The following is a 10949-nucleotide window of genomic DNA, read 5'->3' as shown; positions in this document are numbered from 1 at the left end:
AAGATTATTACCAGCATTTCTCTCCCTACAAAGATAATAAGTACGATTAAAATAAAATATGAAAAAATCAACTAAAATTTAACACTAAAATCATATAATTATAAATGCAATTGAGCAAAATTGGGAGATGCACCATGTTGCGATAGCAAACTACCAATTAAGTGGTAATTTTGATGTAAACGAAAAACAGGAGGAGAACGACCAGTGTTCAAACTATTATCAATTTTACCTCCTGAAGAAGTAAAGCAAAACATAGAATTATATGAACGAATATTTTTCAAGAAGTGAACACTTTCAGCATTGTTAGAGAACATCAAACGCAATAATACGCAATAATACTTGAGGAGGAGTTATCATAAAAGGAAGCTTAATATTCTCATTCATACAACAAAAGGAATATCTCAGACTCTTCGGTTTACTCGGTTTGCCAAGACATTCCTCATACCAAAACAACGCACCAGAATGCGAACAGGAGAACATAGCATCACTAACATCCCAATAATATGCAAATAAAAAATTAAAAATAATTAAATTTGTACCACTATTAACATATTACAAATGAAAATAGAAAACAAAAACTAAAAATCATTATGTGCAAAGAAATGGTTCAAAGTAATAATTTTAATTATAAGTTATTATAATAATATAAACAAAGATAAAAAAAAATAAAAATAGTTATCAATGTAGTATACCCGACTTCATTAAACTTAAATTAACAAAAGAAAAAGAAAAATCAATCTCAATTATGATAAAAAAAAAATATACCTCCACATTGATACAATAAAGACGAAATAATAGTGCTCTTTCGTAAGAGATATGGTATCTTCATCACGAACATCATCACTTATAGTAATAGGACTTTCAACGGATCCACCAACATAAGCTTCAAAAAAAATTATTATAGTACAAATGAGTTAAACAAAATATAATTCAAGGAGTACTACTAAGTATATATATAAATCAAATTATTCTTATTAACTACAAAATTATAATTGAATAGTTAAAAAAAAAATCTAAGCAACATCAAGATATTCTTCTTAGGTTTTGGAAAATATTCCTCAATTAGTAAAACTATTGAATAAGAACAAAAATGTCATATGATTTAACGAAAATGTTGAAAACTAATCTATATTTTCTTACATCAAATTATGAATAAAATAAAATAGCTTAATTAAGACATACATAATATTAAGAGTAGAAACTATTTAAATATTGTATACATAAGATTATAAACAATTAGAAAATATTATAAATAACACCAAAACATGCTTCGACTTCTACAACTCCCAATCCACTCCGACGAAACATTTCATAATAATAATACTATTGAATTATACAGATAAAATATCAGTTATAAGGGTAGAAACAAAGGGCACCAGGGAAAGAAATAAAAATAGAATAGGATATACAAAGAAGTACTAAATACCAAAGCAAATAAAGAAAATTATTTTTGAAAATAAATAAATAGTTCATTTTACAATCAATCAACAAAACATAGGTATTCAAACACGCAAAAACAAAAACGTTAGAAACATCTCTCTCAAATCAATAATTCATACATTTTGAAAGACTTCTTTGTAAATAACATTAAGAGTAGAATCCCTTCTACTGTTAAAAGAATGCCATAAAAACACTACTTCTATTAACATATTTATAAAAGAAAATAGAAAACATACACTCCCAAATATTTTGAATAATGCGAGGTGGAAGGTTTTCAAGAAAAATTAACTATTGGAATATAAAACTTTAAACATTAAAATTAATACTTAGTTTTATTCATATATTTCATAATTAATTAAATTCTAAGTCTTATGTTCTAGCACACATTAAGGCCATTAATATTTTATAACTCTTTCAATTTTTATTACTCTCAAACAATCACAACCTCATACGCACACTCGACTAATGAAGAATTTGACCGAAATTCTTCAATCGCCCACACACGATCACCCACAAATATCATAGATCGGTGACAAACGTCACATGTTATTAAGAGTAAAAACTCAACTATTATAAAAAAAATGGAGTTTATAAATTTTTAAAACTTTGCTTATACATAACATTAAGAGTGGTATTTTTAATACTTAATGTGTGATATAATATGTATGTTTAATGTATTATATTTTTGTTAACCTTATCTATTTAATTTTATTTTTTATTTTACACAAAGAGTATTTGTAATATTATAAACAATTAAAAATATTATAAACAACAACAAGAAGATATTTGAACTTCTCTCAACCCATTCTCAATGAAACATTTCATATTTTAGCATTTGATATGAGTGTAGTAGTGATAAATCGTATTCTAAGCCTTGGTTATTGGTCAGTATGTCGTAATTTGCATGTATTATCCGCAAAATAGTTGCTTAAGTGTGCAGGATAAAGGGGTCCAAGTCAGTAAGAGACGGTTCAGAAAACTCGGGTGAAAAGAGCGCTAGAAGGGTGCAATACTGACCGGGATGCATGCCAGAGAAAAGGCTCGAGATGGAGAAGAAGGATAGCTGGGATGATCAACCATAAACAAGGGCAAGAGAGTCATTTCGCGAAGGAAGTCTACCCTAAAAGCAAGGGCAAGCCACCCTATAAAAGAAGCCACCTGGAGAGAGAGAGAATGAGTTCTTAATTCTCATTCGGCCGCTACACTTAGTTAGAATTCTCTCTCGAAGATCAGTTCCTTCGCCATTGTCCACATTCTTCTCGTTCCTCGCCACAGCCATGGTCACCTGAAGATTCCAGACGTCCATCGGAAAATCATCATCCACCGTTCCAGCCAGTTTGTCTCGTAGCAGTAGCAGTTTCATCGCCCGGAGTGGCATAAACAATCTTTAATCGTTTTCCTAGTTTAATTTTTACTAGTTTTCTTCGTTGGATCTATTGCAAACTTAATTCTTGTTACCTTTTGAAGTATTTCGTTAAGATCCAAACATTTTAATTATAAAGTTTGTTTTTCGCATCTCTCTTTGGTTTGAATCCGCTTCATTCTGCCTAGGAAATGTTAGATCTAGTTATCGCGTTTATTTTCTAAGTGTTTACGCATGTCTTCCTGAGTAGGCTAAATCTGGAGTTGTTAATTGAAATTTCAAAGTTCATGTTTCAGTTTAAGTTTTCGTGCATGAGTTTCTTATTTTGCGTTGTCATTACCACCTTGCATGTTAGCCAGTAGGAGTAATCTGCAGTTATTAGCCGTTAATCTTCAAGTTTAAGCTTTTTAATTGATGGATCTTGTGTTTGAAGTTGAGAATCTAAGTTTATCCATGGATTTTGTGTTCATATAATTTCTGTTAATTCTTGTTGAGGAAGAAAACATCACAATCCTCTTTTGCTTTGGACCACTTTTGCTTTTTAGTTACTGTAACGCCCCACTTTTTGAGCCCTAAATTTCAAACCATAAAATTTGTGCATTAAATGCTTTTAATGCCGTGAACTATGTGGATTAAATGATGAGTGAATTAATTGCATGATTCTTTGTGACCTAATTGCGATTTGGAGTTGAGATTTAGTTGAATAGTCAAACCTGTTAAATATATGACGTGGCTATTGAATAGTCTATATTGTTGAAAATGTGACGTGGCCGTGGAATGGTCAATGTCGTTGAAAAAAAATGTGACGTGGAGGTGGAATAGTCAAAAGGGCTGAAATTGTGATGTGATCGTGTGAATATATTGAAAGGGTTGGCAGCGGAAGCGCTCATATAAATCAATTACATAATAATTCTGATCTATTTAGCAGATTATTTAGACAAATTCTATTCGCGTAATTATCACATGTATCATGCTTATAACTCAAATAAATCATGCTTTAAATTAATCAAAACCTAAAACATGCTTTTCTACGGTTTAGCTATTTTACCTTGATGATTCTCCAAAGAATTGAAGATAGCTAGCGCCTTCTCCACGTGAAGATCTTTAGTACAAAACCACGGATCTTCTGTCTGGTTCCCGGACTGTAAACTGATATTAGGGTGGGCTGATCTCACCAGTATACTAGGACTTAAATAAAGAAGACGGAAAACCTATCCATCGAAGGAGAGAAATCGTCCCTCACAGTATATGAGAGGGGGTCGAAAAAATTTTCTAGAAAATATGTGTATTTTCTGTCTCATCTATTCTCCTATATATATTAAGTCACATATTGGGCCCAGACAAGGATCTATGGAAGGTTTTGAATTATGGGCTCCACCAATTAGCTTTTTACTAATTAAATTAAACCCAATTTAATATAAGCTTATAATTGGAATATTACGAGCAGCCACTACAGAAGTAATATTGCACTCCCCATCCAAATCCGAAATTATAAGTACTCCGGGTTTCCATTGCTTGATATTTATTTCCCGCGCTTAAGATAGAAACATCCATTAATTAATTATTGTCTGCTATGGACTTAATTAATTAATATCTTATTTATTCCAAGAGTGGACTCAGCAAGAAAAACTTATTTATTATTCATAGAGTAATCAAACTCCAAATAGCTAGGTTACGAATAATAAAACCTTATTTCAAGCTTCTCTTGAGGATGTTATCAAACGAGACTCACCTCGCGCACGATTCAACATAATAGCAATCCTAGCACCGCTAGATATTAATCACCACTACCCAATATACCAAGCTTATTGGTTTACGAAAAACCCGCACCATTTGGTAAGTCAAAGTAGTGCATAATCAATACCGTATGCTCAATGCTAACGTACATTGATTAAGAAACAATAATTTACCTGGCCTCGTCTTTCAGTAGATAGCATAAAGATTGTCTCGCTGTTAGATCCATCCAGTGCTATACCACACCAACGTCATCTTATTTCAGTAAGGCTTAGAAATAATCGGACTGACATTGCAACCTTTCACGATAGGTAGTCTAAGTCTATCTAGGTTGTGAAATTCTTCTTTTTCATTGTTCAGAACTGACCGTGTTACCTTAAAGTGAACGACGCCCACAACTGGTCTACTAAAACAAAGAATTAGACTTTGTTAAGTTACTTATACCTTGAAACATGTAATAAACATCCATTAAATGTAAAACATAACAACATTATGACAAAATTAATCTGTTTATTCCTTTGGAAAATAAAATAAGAGTTTTAACAGTATTCAATCACTCGAAAGGTGATTTCTAGTATACAAACTCTAACATACATGATGTGGGTGAGATCATATTGGGGTGAATTATTCCCTAAGGGATGAGTGAGATTAAATAGGATCTTCATAAATATCACACACATTTTATTTGGAATTTTCGACCACCATGCTTTATTGGAGAGGAATCCTATTTTTCTTGGATTTAATTAATTACTTGGGATATTTATCCAAATTAAATCCAAAGTCCAATTATTCTTTATTTCTCCATGAGAAATTCGACCCCTACCTTATTCCTAGGGAGATTTCGAAAATCCCCTTATTTAAGGGAAGAAGAAATTGTTTATTATATTATTTGATCCCTTATTTATTTCTTCCATGAATAAATATAAATATCCTAGCAAATCTTACCATATCCTATTTAAATTAGGATTTGAATTTAATTCCTTGTGGGAGAATATATAAAAATCGCCTACTCCCTATTTATTGGGAGGATTTATTATTTTTATTCTGCTCCGTGGTATTTTATTCTACTCCGTGAAATACCAAATTAAATATCATATAATTCGAATACTCCTTATTTTCTCTACACAATTCACGCCAACTTCCACCACCAAATCATCCCAAATCTTTTATTTATTTAATTATGGGATTTAATTCTCATACTCTATAAATACATGGGAGAAAACCTAGCCCTAGCCACTAAACTACACGCCTACTCCCTCTCTCCCTCACGCCACTTTTCTCTCCCACTCTCTCTCATTTTTCTTCTATTATTCTCCAAGAATTCTCCATCTTTTGAGAAGAATTCAAGTTGAAGCCTCAAGAATTATTGAAGAATCAAGATTTTACTTTGTTTCTACCGATCGTTTTTATCAAGAAGAGGTATTTTGATCTATCTTTTCTCATCTGACCGATTAATCGGTGTTCTTGAACCCTCATGCATATAGATCGAGTGAAAAGGGGAAACAATTGATGAATAGGAAGTGATGTGCGTGTGTGTGTGTGCATCGGTATGCGTGCATGTGTGTTTGTGTGTGTGCGTGTGATATGTGTTGATAGATCTGAAGTTGTGGTGTGAATAAAATTGATATGATGAGCATGTCTTGATTTTTGAATGATGATATAAAACGAATCGATGGGAAAAGGGGAAACGATGGAAACATGCATGATTTTGAATAGATGATTTAGACTTACTTGTGATACACATAATTTAAAGGTGATAACTCGCGCTCTCGGCGCGATAGCAAGGGGAAGAGCGTACTTGAGATCTAAGGAGTCGAGGTGGGCTTTATTTACTAAACTCTTTTATTACCGAAATAATGATTATGGTGTTATAAGGGTGGTTTAAAACGTTATGTCATGCCTATGATTGTTTTGATGTTGTTGTGTGCCTGATGCCTAGTTTGTGAGTTTGCTCCATTAGGCTATAGGGCTATATAAACGAATTCGGGTCTCAGTAGGGCCGCAAACCCTATTAGGCTAGTGTACAGAGTTGGGATCGGGAGCCGTCCTTTCTAGTCAGCCGGTCTCATGGGTGAATAGTGTGGCCACACTTTCGTCGCACTATGGAATTGATGTGAATTGTTGAGAAAATGGAGGAAATTGTTTGACTGGCCAGTCTATGAAATTATTTTGTGATACTCGATGATATTCTTTTATAACTGCAAACCCGAGTTCACTATGGTAAGGATGGCATATCTATTAATATGTTTTGGTATGAGTCCACTGAGTATGTTTAAAGTACTCAGCCCTGCATGTGTTTTCCCTATGTGCAGGTTGAGCGGCGACGAGCGGTTGGCGGTGTTGAGCAAATTAATTGAATAATAATATGATCATTTTGAAACGTCAAGTGGAGCTGTGTCTTCATACATGACTTCACTTTTCTCTTGGATGCTTCCGCTAAAAATGAACTTCTTATCGTTTGGTTGAGTTTGAACTTATTCCATTTTCTTTAGAATATTGAGGCATGATACATTTTGAATTATATTAAACCCTGGTCGTTTTGAGCATAAATTGTGATATCTATTCTTCATTGGACTTCATTGTTAAGTTGTTGCCTTATTGTTTTAATTGTTCATTAATTACTTTGGTCAAACCCATTTTAATGAAACCCTAGCCTACGTCCTTGTTACATTTAAGTCCGCCTAGGTCGCGATCGTCGCATTTATTATACCCTAGAAGGGCGGTCGTGACAGTTACTTTTTACTTTTGTCCTTTACTTTAAGTTTGTACCCTCCAGACCTGTCAGAGTTGCCACCCAGCCACCATATATACCCTGTTTTTCTATATTTCCTCATTTAGTAACCGTCTACTTTCCACATGTCTCTGAGATACCTTGTCCCCTATTTTCACGTACACAACCACATGTCAGTCATTTTCACGCCCACTAGTCAGTAGAGTACCATCTTTAATTTCTGTCTAGGTAGAATCTCAACCCAAAAGCGTGGTAGCTAACCAAAACCTTCCAGATTATCACCGCAATTATCCGAACGTGTCCTTCTCTGTGGGATTCGACCCTTACCTCCACTATACTAGCCAGTAGAAGTGGGTTGAGGAATTTATTTGATACCAGGTTCCGGGTCGTGCCAACGACTCAGCTAGGTTGGGATTTTCATCCTGATCAGTTGGACGCACCCTTAATTTAACACAACACCGAGACTCCCGAGAACTATCAAAATGGCGTCGTTGTCGGGGATGGATGGCGTTCATATCTGTTATTGTGTGTGATATTTTGGTGTATATATTGTTCATATTTTTTCCTTTTCATTTTTATTTAAGTTTATGAGAAGTAACTCGGCTCCTGGCCAGTGGAGACCAAGGATACTTCCTCGAGGAACGATACTCGTAACCACTCGTTCTAGCCTGTCGACGACATTGTCTGACCTAGGCACGAGTAGCGACGAGGCGAAAGAAGACATAGAATACCAACTCCCAGAGTTTCCACCCCAACCAGTAAGAGCACCAGTGAGAATGGCTGATCAAGTTGAGGACGATCCAGAGCTCGCAACGTTGAATGCGCATGCCGACGGAGATCCCCCGCAGGCCATAGTGGTCACCCCAGGCCAAACAGCCTGTGATGTTAAGCCCCATGTTATTGCAATTTTGACAACATACTGTGGGAAGAGTTACGAAGGACCCTACGAGTTCCTTAATGAGTTCTGCAAGATCTGTAAGGCGCAGAGGAGACCAGCAGGAGCGAGCGAGGATGACTACAGATTGAAAGCCCTACCGTTTGTCCTAAAGGTAGAGGCCAACACCTGGTTCATGTGCTTACCAGCCAACTCCATCAACACATGGGCCGATTTCAAGTCAGCTTTCCTTGCTGAGTTTTTCCCTTCTTCAAAGACAAGCGCACTGAAGATGAAGATATCATGTATAAGGAAAGAGTACGATGAGACCCTGAGCGAGTACTAGGAGAAATACATAAGTCTTCTGGAGTCATGCCGGAACCATCGCATGAAGGAAATAGAGGTGCACCACACCTTTTATGAAGGAATGAACAAGGAGACAAAGGATCTGGCGAATTCGTCATTCGGAGGAGACTTCACACAGCTAAGGGTCAGCGAGGCAAAGAAAGTCTTGCGCAAACTGTTGAATGCAAAGAAGACGTACGACCACGCAAGGGACGAGTACAGCAGTGAAAGAGTGGCAAGTGCTTCGGCTACTGACCAGGAAGAGAGGATGGATCTAAAAATGGAAGAAATGAAGAAGGAGTTGCTGAGCGCAATCAAGCAGAATACACCACCACCTTCTCCAACTGGTGGCAATCAAGCTCCAGAGCTGCCCTACGATCAGCCAACCGACCAGCCTAATGTGGAGAAAGCCAACGCCGCAGGATTCTACAACTCAAATGGGAATTGGATTCCGGGGAAGCAGCGAGACGCGCCATGGAGGGACCACCCGAATTTTTGATGGGGAGATGGGAATCAGAATCAGAACCAAGGCCAAGGTCAGAATCAAACCAACCCCCACCAAAACCAAAATTTTAACCGTGGCCCAACGAATCCTGACCACCTGTCCAACTGGGCAGGAAAGAACCAGCAACCTCAGAACCAAAACTCTCAAAACCAAAACCAGAATCCTGTTTATGTGCCACCCCATCAGCGAAATTACTAAAACTACCAGAACCAGTATAACCAAGGTCCTCAAAACCAGAACCAAAATCAGTCCCATAACCAAAACCAAAATCAGTTTCAAGGCCAGAACTAGAACCAAAACAACCAAGACCAGTACAACCATTCTGCCCAGTATAACCAATACCCAATGAACCAAAACCAACAAAATTTCCAGAACTACCAGTAGAACCAACCCCCCAGTACAACCAACACCAAGGGCCCAATCAGTCTCATTACCCCAACAGGTCAAGGAGGTCTATGGAAGATATGATGGGAGAAATGCTCGCTGCACAGCAGAGTATCAAGAATGATTTGCAGTCCAATAATGAAGTAGTGCAGGGGATGCAAAGTGCCCAGAAGGAGCATAGAGCAAACATGGATATGATGAACAGACAGTTAGCCAAGCTCGCAAACTCGATGGGTGAAATGAAAGGGAACTCAGGGAAACTCCCATCTACAGTCCATGTACCTGAAAAGGAAAACGTGAGTAAAATCACATTGAGGTCTGGAACTGCTTATGATGGACCTCAACTCAAGAAGCCAATTGGGGCGTCCAATAGTACGAAGGTATTGAGCGATACCATCTCAGTGGAAGATCTCAAGAGGCCTCTACCTCAGATAGAGGAACCGTTTTTCCTAAACAAAGACGAAAGAAGCACCGCCTGGGAACGAGTGTCCAGAAGAAAAAGTACCCATGCCGGAGCCTCGAACCCAGGAGGCACCCAAGGAGAATCCGAAAAGGCTTGCTAAAGAAGCTAAGGGGGAGAAACCGTTTCCTTATCGATTTGTTACAAAGAGGAAAAAGGAAAACCCTGTGGATTTCCTATCAATCTTTGGGAAGCTGGATGTTACCATACCATTCCTCCAAGCCGTGAGACTACCCCCATTGGGGAAGTTCATCAAGGAATTCATAGCAGGGAAGGCCCAGGAGGATGGAAAAATCATGGTGGAAGGGATAGCGTCAGCTATTGTGCAGGAGAAATTACCACCCATAACAATTAGAGATGTCAAAATCGAGCATGCAATGTGTGATCTGGGAGCATCTATCAATGTTATGCCTTTGTCCATTTATAATCGGTTGAAGGGGGTAAAGTTGTCAAACACTAGGGTGTTAATCCAACTGGCTGGCTGATAGGTCATGTATAAATCCTGAGGGTGTGTTAGAAAACGTGTTGGTAAGGGTGCATGATTTTACTTACCCTGCTGATTTTTACGTGATCAAAATGAGTGAATCGAAAGCTAGGGAGTCTAGCGGGATACCGCTAGGGAGACCATCTTTTTTAATTTTATTTAATTTTAAAGTCTTTTTTATCTATAAATACCATCTTTCATAAAATCGATTTTCCGACCCTTCATTTCACTCCTTCAATATTTAATTTCTACATCTTTTGAAAATTTTCGTACACTGAATAACAATCTCGATACTCCGCCAATGAATTTCATGACCCGGCACGGCAGCTAAAAATGATCTTTCCACTTATTTTCTTTCACTGTATATTATTTTCTTCATATTTTGCAATTTTTTTTTTTTTTACAATTTGTAGATACAACGAATTTTTTTTTTGATAATTATAAGAGCATCCGCAATGGTCGGCTAGCGACCGGCTAGCCGATTCTTCGCGCTTGCCGATCGGCTAGCCGAACCATTGACGCGATTTTCGTTTCATTTTCATTTGCACCACTTGTTTTAACGAGTTTTCTCTCTCTCTAACTTTCTGTTCAAGAGCATCATCGAGTGATGGATCACAACAACGAGTCCA

Source organism: Salvia hispanica, chromosome 6 (assembly GCF_023119035.1).
Source record: "Salvia hispanica cultivar TCC Black 2014 chromosome 6, UniMelb_Shisp_WGS_1.0, whole genome shotgun sequence".
Lineage (NCBI taxonomy): Eukaryota > Viridiplantae > Streptophyta > Magnoliopsida > Lamiales > Lamiaceae > Salvia > Salvia hispanica.
This window is presented reverse-complemented; position numbering follows the sequence as displayed.